Raw genomic sequence first — 13,457 nt, 5'->3', positions numbered from 1 at the left:
TATATACATTTGACATTTTACAAAGTTACTCCATTCGAAATGTTTACGCGAAATTTATTATTCCGGTTATGCGTTACCTATAATTAATAGATGTTTAATCGACGTTATATGCGTTAATATTATTCTATAAGCCGTTAATTGATCGCCGCGTGTACGATAATCGTAGCTTTAATTTTAGTACATATGTATATCATCTTCTTGTTCGAATACAGAGGCATTCACGGATAAGTGTTTACTTCATCCGAGATAAAGTTGGATCACGTTGCATAAAGTGAAGAAATCAGGTCAACTATTGAAAAATTTCCACACGACCCGACAGATACATAATATTTGTCAGCACTCTTCCACTGTATGCCAATACAGATTAATTAATGCAACGATTAATTGTATTATAGATAAATATTATATAATATGTGTATAAGATTTTACTATTTTCCATGTTATTAAGTGTACAAGTTTAGAGTTCCTTATTAAATGTAAAGAGAGAGAGAGAGAGAGAGAAAAGAAAAACGTCGTTGTTAAGCAAGTTTCACAATATTCGATTAATAGAAATTATCCGACGCGGCGTCAAACATAAGGAGCGAAAAAAATGAAATTAAAGTTAAACAACGATATCTTTCGAGTACATAAATTGATTCTTATCGCTCTTAAGTACACGTTCTTTTTATTACGCTAGATATAATTGAAAAATTCGCGAAAACCGATAAAACAAGGTGAAACTGTTTCGTAATTATTACGTTAACCCAAAGCGATTCGAGTATTTATCGATTATACCAGTAAAAATCGGCACGTACGGAAACGATACGCTACATTTTATACGTTGCAAATGAAATCTCTATCCTTATCGCACCACGTAATTGATCGAACCACTGATAGTGGTCGTTATCGATAACGCGGGGCTATAACCATACAGTCGCGAAAAAATTCGAACACGTCAAATCAAAACGTGTACCGGTAACACTTGCGATTGCAGAAAAGAAGAGAAAGAGCCTTTAACAATGGCGAACGATGCATTTCATCGATGAGACTCACGTCAGCCACCTTTCATTCCCTTTAAATTACGTACTCGTCGGTGAACCGTCTGTCTATACGTCACTAAATGAAACGTTGACGCTGCCGAGACCTGAGCGAAATATTCGCAAAACTGGGAATATCCTGGTTTTGATTTTCTTCTCTAGCGGTGTTCTCAACGATTTGATTCGTGCTCGGTGTACTCTCGTGTCGACGGAATTTTCATCGGTGTCAGCGAAACGATCGAGTCGTTCCGGGTAAGAGAGGAAATATTTGGCTGTATTTTCGTGGCTACACGAGCGAGGTGTCTCCATGTATTTCGATTCGTTCGATTCTATTCGCAGTGCGATCTTCCAATTGAAATAGAGAACAGCCGTTTGTCTTTGTTCGCGTCTACGATCGGCAGACGGTAAATCGAACGTGGATACTTGCGCAAAAGAGGTAAACAGAGAGATACTAGCAGCTAATTAGAATCGAAGAGGAATCGAATCGGTGTTTGGTCACTCGTTTCGCTTCCTTCGGCTTTCCACGGTTTATATCGTATCGAATGGCTCTTTTCCAGATTCGCAATCGCAACTGTTTCTCGAGTACGCGTGGAAACGGTCGTTGAATCGTTCCATTTTATTGGCCATACATCGTTTTAGAACCAGCGTTTCATTCGTCGTTTTGTTTTTTTCTTTTTGTAGAATTTCTACATCTCCGCGAACCAAATTCTAACCCGATACAAATGTAAACGATAGCTGGTGGAATTTTGAAATACTTTCGCGATAATTCTAATTCGAACGAGAATGACAAGTTTTAGAACGGACTTCTCGTGCAATTTCCTCGATTAAATAAACGTTGCGATAGAGGGTAGACAGTGGCCTTTTAAAGCAAAACCAGGCAGCGACATTTGTCATGTGCAGACGGAGAAAGCAACGAGAGGACGGAAATTATACCTATTGCCAGAGGAAGCATCTGCGGGGATAGAATCATTTCTCCGTTCTGTTCGTTAAGTAGGGAACGGTAATTTCATCGAACCAACTCCTGCGTTTCCGACGCCCTCATTATTGTTTCCATAGTCGCATACCGCGCTCTATTTTATTTACAATGGCGAGTATCCGCGGATTTGTCAGCCATCCGTAAGGATGCATGATACGAAGAGTAACTCTCGACCGACGAAACACGAATCAACGTTTACCGAGAGGCTCTTCAGTTCTATAAGAACACTGTTCTCGCATTGAAATTGAATCTTTCTTGAAATTTATTTGTTCGTACTTCGTTAGAAAATTATGTATTACAGATTAAAGGTATCTCTTAAATTGTATAGTATAGTCATTAGTTGGATCGATCTAGTGGCTCTCGATTAATTCACAAAACTTTGCTTTTACGCGGAACAAAAAGGAATAAAAAAGTAGATAAAGAGAGAGAGAGAGAGATTAAGGGAAGATATATATTTTTCGATGAATCAAACAAGTATTAAACTCGCATTAACGTTATTAACGTTCATCTGGCTGATCGAGGATTCGGCTCGAATTAGCGTGAATATTAAGGAGCACTCGGACCGAATTGGCTACGTGACAAGACTCGGTTACCTCCGGTCGACAGGAATTTAGGATGGAAAAGAGGCGAAGACAGGGATTAAGTCTCATCGATTTCGTTCGATACAGAGGGACACGTTATTAGCTCGGCTGGATTCGCTGCTTTACGAGAAGAATGGGGAATTAGACGGGGTTGATCTTGAATTAAACTTTCGAGAAAGTACGGAACGGAATCTCACGTGGCGCCGGGATTTAAATACGGAGGAGACGATTTATCGGCTCCATTTGCACGGCAGCGGATTTTCATTTCTACTGTCGAACAGCGGCAAGAATCGATCAATAAGGAGAAATCGAGATCGGGGGTGTGGCATAAGCTAACGATCAAATCGAGACATGTTTCATTCACGATTTATAATGTCGTTTCTGATCGAGCGTGCGTACCAGAAATTTGTTGTCGACGATATGAAACCGGTTCTCTTGCATTTCGATCGGCTTTCGCGCTAAACGTTGCTCTTTCATATCCGATTCGTTGTATTCGTATACCTACAATTGTATCGATATTTTCGGGAGGGGAAGGAAATTATGAAATTAGGTGAGAAGGAGAATCGTAATTATTTTGAATACGGTTGAAAAGAATGTTTCGTTCGAACGAGCAATAATTAAGCTACATTGTCCAGCGTAATAATTAAATACAAATTATAGGAGCTTCATGTATTATATATTATAAATTGTGACATTGCTTATTAATAAAGCAATAAACTGATCGTTCAGAAAATTATTTGATATTTATCCGTGTTATGTGAAAGCCAGTATTTTAATCAAATCCTTCGCGAAACGCATACATCATCGCTTGTACGTTACGAAACATTTAATGCAATTAAGATATGCATAAATGAATGCTGTAATTACAAGATGAAATTGGTGTTTAGTCACCGCGTGTATTATTACCAAGAGTAGGTTATGCTCACATCGAGATATTTTATTAAAGCCTACGTTTAAAATTAACAAGTGTTTCATGGCTTATGAAATGTAGGCGTCAACTGATCGATACAACTGTCGTGTGAGATATTTTTATACCTAAACGTTCGCGAATATCATCAGAGTAATGCGCGCGTCTATTGTTAAAGAAACGCGAAACAACCGAGAATACTTGGCCAGGACTATCAAGGGTACTTCTGTAACGTAATATTTTGCAAATCTCGAAACATCGTATTTCCATATTCTTTCTAACGAAGGAAACGATCGGTCCGATTAAATTGGTTCCCGTAATCTTTCAACCTCGTCGAACCTATAATGGCTCTTTAGTTTCGAACTAGTCCGCGAGATAGACAAATTATCCGTGTTGTTAACGACGGTAGACACGATGATGGATCGATGATCGATGTTGTTTAACTATGTATCATAACGATATCAATTTGCCATCAATTTACATGGAATCGATGTAAAGGATATCGTTTAAGGCGCCGCCGCCGAGACAGGCGTAACTCTTCGAACAGGAATTATAGAAACTTGGAGAACCGATACGAAACAAAAAGTATAAACTATTTCTCTTTATTTTCTAATCTTTTTCACACGATTCTCTGTGAATTTCGATTAAAAAGTATTTCGATCACACGATTTCGATTACAATTACGATTACGATTGGGAATAGAACGAACATTGCAGGAAAAGCATTCAAAGTTACCGATTGATTTTATAAAATTCCCTCGCGGAGAGGATCCTAGAGGACCTAGACTGGTAGAAGTAATGGGCGCGAAATTATTCCAAGCGTTTTACTGGCGCATAGGGAACTGTCGCGAATACAGGTAACCAAGCGAATCGGAAAACCGGCTACGTACTGCGAAGCTTTGGTTAAACTTGGAAACAACTGCTGTCATTTGCAGATGCGCTCACCGACCGGGCGACGTTCGCGGAATATACATCCTTACTTTGGAGAATAAGAAAACGAGACTGCGTAGTCTCGGTGCGTGCACCGAGTACCAACATAGTGCGTGTTTACTTCCTTTTTCATTAAAACGCATGCACTTTCAAGACTAATTTCCACCGGTTGTTTGACCATTTAACGTTATCTCGATCGATCAATATAAATCTTTCACGGAATTAACGTGATTCGAGGCGCGAGTACACATTGATTACGTTGATCATATAGACAAGTCGGTCCAATTGATCATCGAACAATCAACGACTTAACAAACAGGTATTCTGTTTTTAATAAGCAGATAACGATCTGCTGTTCAAACTTTCGGACGATCGACAAATGGCAAAATACGACAGAATGCAAATGGCCTGTTCCAGTACCGAGAAATCTCTCGTCTTTGTGTACGCAAGTTCATCCGTGTCGGTGTGCCAGTTACCCAGCCATTAGCCAGTGCATACAATGCGTCGGATGCACTTGTAGAGAACGATCGCAGCAGGCTTCGCGACACGACACGAGACCGTTCCGCTCAATGCTGATTCTCTATCGACCTTCTTCGAGCACCTTCCCGAACATATCTCTCTTCAGTCGGCGACAGTAAGTCGGGTTAAGGGACTAAGCCGAGGTTTTCTCTTTATTATTATTTAATTTGTACTTTACAATTTGTCCAGCTGGACATTTGGTAAATTTTTCTAACTTAATTAAGCCGAAGCGTTTCATCTTCGGAATGGTTGTTTCGCTATGGTCAACGATTTTGAGTTCTGGTCTATTCGGTATGGAAATTCCTGTTCAGAGTTTGTTACGTCCGGTGACCCTTTACGTCACCCAGAATCTACCCCTCGGTCGAGGCGACCATTAGCCGTGCAAATATAATTAGTCGGGTCGCAATAATCCTAAGGAACTGTATTAAAACTAAGCATTTGTATTTTATCGTTAGGGTCCTTAATCGTTATAAAATTATTGCTCCATTACGTACAAAATGGGAAGGTCGCGTTTTTCCCATGTTCAACGGTCATTTCCGCGAGTGACCAGTAGTGGGGCGACCAACACCCAGCAATAGTTTTCCTCTGCGACAGTGTAACGTCAATTCACATCGGAGACCAGGCCACACACCGCGGACAGGATGGCAACCCAGATGTCTGCACATCCTTGGCGCGTACCCTCAGTAGTCTTAAGTACCCACCAGGGGTCTTGGAATTTTCATAGTTAAGGTCCTTCGGACCAAGCGAGAATTTCTTGTCTTAGATTTCCCTTTATGTTTATTGTCTACCACGTGTTAGCATAGAAAGTTGGTTTTCTTCACATCTGGTATGTTCCGTTAGCAACTTTCTCGCGAGGGCGGCTAAAACCCTTCCTGGTCCATCAACCGTCTTATTATCCAATCGGAGACGGTGTCTACTGCCCTCACTTCTTTAACCAAAATTGTCATCAACAAATCCGATAATCCCGTGTCCTCAGACACACCCACCCTTAGCCTTCCTCAGACACAGTATCGTCAGTAAGACTTACTTATTCTATATTCTTAGAATAGTCAACGTATCTTCACCGGTCTCTACCCTTGTAACAATCGCGTACTTAACGTATCATCGTAATTAAGTTTTACATAACGTGGTTGGAGTGGATTGTGATTTATGTTAATTCAGTGTGTATTACATGGTGATTGCTGAATTCATAATAAAGTTTAATTAAAACAAAATTAATAGTTGTGTTACGACTATTTTATTTCATCAACCAACCCTTAAGTTTACGTGACAACAGTGTGACATCAATCACATCTCAACCTACATCAGTGATAAGACATCGACCGCCGACTTCGGACTCCTTTGGACACATCACCACCTTATCATCATAGCATACACCAAGACTGCGACGCACCTTAGTCCACATCAGAGATAGGATATCCGACCTTCAGACACTTTTCCACATCATAACCTACACCTAGCCCCTCAACATCCTAAAACTAAAACGTATATAAACCGAGACTTCATCCAGTTCGGGCAGTTCTTGTTCTTCTTCTAGTTGCTGTACTCATACAACCCCTTTTCTCCGGTTCGGTGTTATTCTTGTAAGTGTTAACATTTATAATAAAGTTTTATAAAGGAAAATTAGTAGTTGGGTTCACGACTCAGCCTTCTTACTACAATCCAAGTACCAACTTTACGTGACAACAGCGTCGTCACCGAACTTCACTGGTTCATCGTCCTCAGATCGGTCAACATCTCTTCACTACTTATCATCTTTAGATCAGTCTACATCTCTTGACTGGATTTCCATCTCTAGATCAGTCATCTGTTTAACTTATATCTATACGCACCGAGCGTAACTATTTTGTCTACAAGTTCGTGGAATAAAGAGTATGGTACTTTGTAACCTGTTATTCTCAGTGTTATAATTAATTCAACCACCTCTATTATCCTAACCGAATTAGGGGATCGATCACTTCGTGGTATCGATTATATAATCGTAACGGGAATTTACGACTCCCGTTGGCGCGCTTCCTCGCGGTCGCGTCTCTCCACGAACGATCGAACAGGGTTTATCGTTGTCCTTAATCTACGATACAGACGACACATTTGCTATTTTTTGAAATTTCCCACGTTACACGTTATAAAGTTTACAAATCGGATCACATCGAGAAGGTAATTGGTATATTTTAAGCGCTCGACGTGTCATAAACTTTGACATCTGATGAGAACTCGACGATAGTCCAAGGACGACGTCGCCAACTGGACGTTAGACCTTCGACCAGGGACGCACAGATTACCACCTGACAGGAGACGTTGACGAAAACACATCCCCTAGACTGACAGAATATAAACACCAGGAGCTTCGAGGGAAAGAGACTCATCATGCACTCGCCTACGTTTAAACTCTGCTACTTACGTTTCATATTCTTACGTTTATACCAAACACTTTAAATAAACATACTAATCGCAAGCTTACTAGAAATCTTTAATGTACCTTTGGCGTTAGTATCGTTCAAGGTTGGCGACCTCAACAGAACAGTTGCAACTTGACCGATGGCCACCTAGTTGATAGGTCGCAATAGTCTCTGATATAGAATCCCATAAAACTCGTTCGTTGATCGAGAACCTACACCAGAAATTTTGTAAAATGCTCGTTGCTTTTTTTTTTTTTGCTGCTACGTGTAAATCACGCGTAACATGCTGTGAATCGAGTTGTAATCCATGCAAACCTGCGATTTGACCGCGCGTAGAAATCGATTCGGTGGTTCGAGTAATTTTTGCGGAAAAATGCCGCCACGTGACGTTTGCGGAAGGGTGGAGGAGGAATTGGTTTGTCGCGGAGGATCGGTTGTTTGTTGCACGGTGGTTTATCGATCTTCCTGTCATCGTTTAACGGTTAACCGCCGTTTAACACTTGAAAATCAGTCGGCTGCCAGGGCCCGGCAAACAACAATTTAATTTCCCCGTTATTTACTTTCGACACGGCTTAGTTACCGGTGCCAGGCGATCGATCCTTTTTCCCGCCAAGATCGAAATACTCGACAAGGGCTCTGTTATCACGCGAAATGCGATCGATTCGCGTGGCGAATGTTATCGGCTAAAGAAGAACTTAAAGACAATCCGCGCATTTCTGTTACTCGTTGTTATCAGATAATTCGGCAGACTCGATGGAGCTGCGAGTTGATTTATCTCGCGGCTATTAGCGAGCCGGACACTTCGAAACGCGAATTTTATTGACATACCGGTTATAAATGATTTTGAAAACCAGTTTCTTATTTACCCTATGTGAATCAACATGCCTTCACGCGAACGCTAAACTATGCACATCGTGAAAACTGCGTTCTTTCTTGTATCGAGGAATCGATTAACCTTTCGCAGGGTCTTCGTTTCTTTCTAAAAGAATTTCATTAATTGGATGGCCAAGGAAAATGGATGGCCATTAATTAAGAGCGATTTTAGCCTCGTGAATGAACATCGTTTAGTCACGATACGCGAGTCAGCGATCAATGAACAGACCCGAAAGAAAATTATGCTAGCGGAATCGTTGTTCCGTACGAATAATTCATACAGAACGAAACGAGAATAAACGTAGCCTCTGGCGTGCAATAGGGATGGGCAAAGAGGGCGCAGAGGTGGGAAACGACGTAGCCATTACTATCGGAAATTGAAACGGACTGAATTTATTCGGTCACCCTCGCCTTCCCTCTCGTAGATTCTCGTTTAGCTTCTCCATCGTTCCTGCCGTGCAACGAAAATATTATACCGATACACGCGGATCGAAGAGGTTGATCGTACGGAAAATTTCGGGAACATCCAGTGGAAACTTCGAAGCACTGTGGAACCAGAGTGCAAGAACACTCGGAACTGATAAACCACTCGAACGTTCGTATTGCTGGATAGCGGTTTCATGTCAAGATCTTCCAATGAAAACATGTTTTCGAATTTATGCTCACGTAAGGAATACCTCGCGAGAATGCTGGCTCATCGGATTACTCTAGCGTGACACGTTCTATCTTATCGCCGGCAAAGGTATCTTTTATACTTGTTTGTCTTTGACTCGTGAAAACGAATAGGGAAACAACGAGACAGACACGTTGACGTTAATCGAACAGCGAAGAGATCTTATGTCAACGATGATCCATAGAATCCGTGTTCTAATCAGAACGAGGGTGCATGCCAAGAAACTAACGATGAAAGCCGATTGACATAAACCGCTTTGCTTGATTAGAACACGTCTTAGTGGAACGTGATCGCGTCTGATCGAATATTGTGCAGCGTCGTCGATTCCTTGAGGAGTGCAGGTCGCGAACTGCAGCAATTCAATCAGTTTCCTTGCTCCACCCTTGCACCAACTGATGGAGAGGATTGTCTAATTAGATTAATCCACCGAATATGTCTCGAGGTGAGCCTCACACGTAGGCATAACGATCCATCACCGAATAGAGGGTAACAGAAAGGGAGAACAGATAGATAGATAGATAGATAGATAGAGAGAGAGAGGGAGAGAGAGAGAGGAAATGGCTTGGCATTTAATTCAATTTCGAAGCCGCAGTCTAATTGGGCTGACTCCGATATAATGAACGATTAATTTTAATCGATTCGGTGCTGTACCGGCGTCAGAAAGGCGTGACTTGGCAAGTCGCTTCTTTGTGAATCCGATCGTGGCACATCGCATATTGAACTTCGGTAGGAAACGCAGTATTCGTGAAAACCAGTTTAATCCGCTTTCGGCTTGCCAATGTCTTCACTTTGCACTGATAGAGAACTGCGTCTAATTTCATCGACTACGTATCCTTGCCAAAGCCGCAAGTGGTAATTTCGCGCAAACGTGCTCGAATCTATCAATTGTTTGCCATTGTACGCGCTTTGACTTAACCGGTTACATTGCTATCTTTTCCATCTATTACTCGCAATAATTTTGGCAATTTTATTTTTGCTAATTCCATTCTATTCTTCTAGAATTTCCATCGTGTTTTCAATTGGCGATGAAACGAAATTTTTTCGTCCACGTCTCCTTTAAGTCTTCCAAGGATAAAGAACACCATGTGGATATCGGTTGGCGAAAAATAGGTCGTCGTTCGCAGGAAGCCTCGCAGGCGTCGATCTTCCGGACTCAAGTTGAATATATTGCTTTCTGCTTAGAACCGAAAGGATGTATCTAATCAAATCGATTCTCGTTTCAGCGAGAATTCGTCCTGCGGCAACTCGAATACACGAACGTAACGATCGATCATGTATCTCCGCTAGGTATTCTCCGTTTAACCTGCTTCCCGTCGTTACGCCGACGAAGACAGGTCTCTGAGGATGGCAGCAGTGATCAAGATTAATCGTATGTAAATTACCCAGGTGCCGCAGGGAAGATCTCTCGAGATTCAGGGACACGTATGACGCTGTTTCTCACGACGATAGAATCATCCGAGATTTTGGTAATTGAAAATAGGCCCGGCAGATTATGCCGTCGATGCCTGACAAATCTTTGCTCATTTGCATGGGACGTCGTGATCTCGTTTCGAATGCGGAACGTAGCTTCGATTCATCGGCCAAGCGTTGCTGCTCTTCGTTACGCGCGAATTTAGAGACGTGGAAGGCGTCTCGTTGCCACGAATTGCTTCCATCTTTTTCATTAGACCCGGTGCCATTACTTCGTGTAATTGGAACATGTTCGTCTCGTTTGTTACAAATTGCATGGATCTTTGAATATCATTAAATTGGAGCATATTGTTAGAATTTAATCTCGGAATTAAGATTAATAATCTGTGGAAGACACAATGTTTGTGTTGAAATAATATTATTTGGGATATTTATTAAACAATTATTACAGGAAATATAAGTGAGTGTTGTGGAATGTAGACAGTTGACTAGTTATTCTCAGACTCACTGACTTAGTTACCCATGGTCCTTGAAAAGGTTTTGAACCCCATGCAGTAAAGAGCGTGACCTGAGTAGATATCTGTGTGGCGTCACATGTGCCACGGAACCTTCTAGTAGCTTCTCGACGTGCCCAATGTTCCATCCATATCCTTACGCTTCTTCCGCCGAATTCTCAAAAGAGCATGCACGTGTTAGCCGCCGCGGTACATCTCACGAACGCACGCTAGTGGGGATATCGCTGGACAAGGAAAGGAAGAATCCGTTCGATCAATCACCTCATCTGTATGCGATTAATATCGTTGTATTCCAACACATATGAAATGTCTTATAACTCTAAAACATATTATCTACAAAACAGAATGCACAGAAATTTCACACGCACCAATCTAATTCTAGATGACGAGGTGGGGGTAGTTCTAGATCACTTGGGTGGAAGGATAAAAAAGTAATTGGGAATACGAGATTCATTTATTATGGTGGACCGTCGCTACAAAGCTACAGGGTTTAATTCAATTTTTTCTTAAATCGTTTCGATGAAAGTATTGCAGTATCGTGGACAGATTACCTAAGAAACATAGGGCGAATCATAAACAACGTTGTTGATATTATGGAACACGTACGTGGTGGGGCTATGAGAGAAGACAAAGGGATATTTAAAGGAGAAGGACGAATTAACAGGCAGTCGTAAGTTGAGAGTCGAGTTGTAAGGAGTCGTTAACTAAGAGCCGAGTTGTGAGGAGTCGAGAGTTGAGTTGCCGAGTTATCGTGAGTTGTAAACTATTAGTTGTGAGTTGTAAACTATTAGTTGTGAGTTGTAAACTATTAGTTGTGAGTTGTAAACTATTAGTTGTGAGTTGTGAATTATCCATTTAGTTGTTTCAGTTATAGCACATTACCGTATTTAGTTTACGTTAAATAAACATCGTTTCCTGTTTAATCCATTGTAAATAGATCCGTCTATCAATAAACCAATCATATAGGATAGAAATCATTGGAAATCCTAATTTCTAATATTTCTGAATAGATAAATCCTATAGTATTAAATATTAAATTATTCAGACGTTTCATTTTTACGGATTGTACAAGGTCAAACGGATGGATAAGAGATTTATTCGTATTTGTAATTTCGTGTTATGTGTGATATTAATTTTACATATATTATATCGTTATAAACCTCAATTTCTTTATCCTTAGACGAGAAGCGTATGATATTAATATAAATTTTTTACGTTAAACTTTGACTTTTTACGTCTAACAGATTTTGATAACGAAATTCGTGGGCCCGTGTAATCCGTTTCATCGGTGATTCGCCTTATCGCACAGATAAACTTTAGTGAAATGTATGCCAGGCAAGTGGGTTAAGTGATCGGTCGAGTTACCGAATCGAGAAGGCAAAAGTGTACCGGTAACGAACGAAGGCGTGACTTATTCATAGAGGACTCCGTCGTTCTGTGATCCTGACCGCGAGTGAATAACCGTAACAACGGATAAATTACGGGGACAGTATACGATGGTTCGCGTTTGCAAAATGCATGAAACGTCGCGTGAATTTCGTTTCGTCATACTCCATGGCTTTCAATGCCGTTGAATATTTCAACGCGTTAATACCGGTCGAATTAACGATATTTTTTCCACTGCCCTCCGATTTTCCTATCCTTTTTTCACGTTGTCCCTTTTCCCTGTTTCTTTTTTTCATATTCGTTCGCGTTGTTATCTAGAATCTGCTCGCACAGCAGTAAAATTTTTCGCGGCGTATCCGCGCGTACGAGCTGCGGCTGTAACGCACAAAATATACGGCCATTGAAATTTAATTACGAGCCGGTGCTAACGTGACGCGTATTGCGCGGTCCCGAGGTAGAATCGACGGTTTTTCGGATGGAAACGCGTGCCTTTTAGCGTTCAACCCTCGTGACTCGATGATTCACGGCCGATCGATTCCGGCAACCGGTGTTATACGAGCAAACAATGGTGGATGTGATCGTTATAGCTGCAGAATTTTGAAAGACATTGTGTCACGGCTTCTTACTCGTATCAAACTCGTAGATACGATCGAAAAACAAATTAGCGGTAGTTACGTAAGCAGTCATCCGAGGCTCGAGAATTTTACGTAAGTATGGTTCGTGCTGATTAAAGATAATACGAGACTTTCTTGGTCATTGAGTTCCTTAGCATCCTCGGTCAGTGATGTAAATTGATTTGCAAAAAATATTACCATGAGTCGTGGATCGAATAGGTTTGTCCGTCTCGTAATTTATTTTACACGCTTCGAACGAACGATTCTCTGGAAAAGCAATCAACCTTGAGAGCCATCGTTCACGACGATCTTGAAACGATTACGTGTTTCTAGCGAGAAACGCGATAACTCCATTTCAAACAACACTTTTGCTAATGCCTCGATGATCATCCGAATCGTGGAGTTTTCAGTGCAGCCCTGTGACGTCAATATTGTTATCTAATTGAACGTAAATGGAAATCGTAAACAACCAAATTCGATTCGCCTTTTATCACGTTACACTGGATTTTCGACGAAATCCCTTTTTCCTGTAATAGGCAATCGTTGTAGCGGGGTTACCGTGTTAGTCGCTGGCCGAATTTATTTCGCGATAAACCACGTGGCGTTATTACTTTACTCCCCCATTCATTAGTTCGCCGTTTGTGAAAATTGTTTAGTCA

Source organism: Bombus vosnesenskii, unplaced genomic scaffold, assembly GCF_011952255.1.
Source record: "Bombus vosnesenskii isolate JDL3184/JDL3185 unplaced genomic scaffold, Bvos_JDL3184-5_v1.1 scf7180000013352, whole genome shotgun sequence".
Taxonomy (NCBI): domain Eukaryota; kingdom Metazoa; phylum Arthropoda; class Insecta; order Hymenoptera; family Apidae; genus Bombus; species Bombus vosnesenskii.
Note: the sequence above shows the minus strand (reverse complement) of the source record.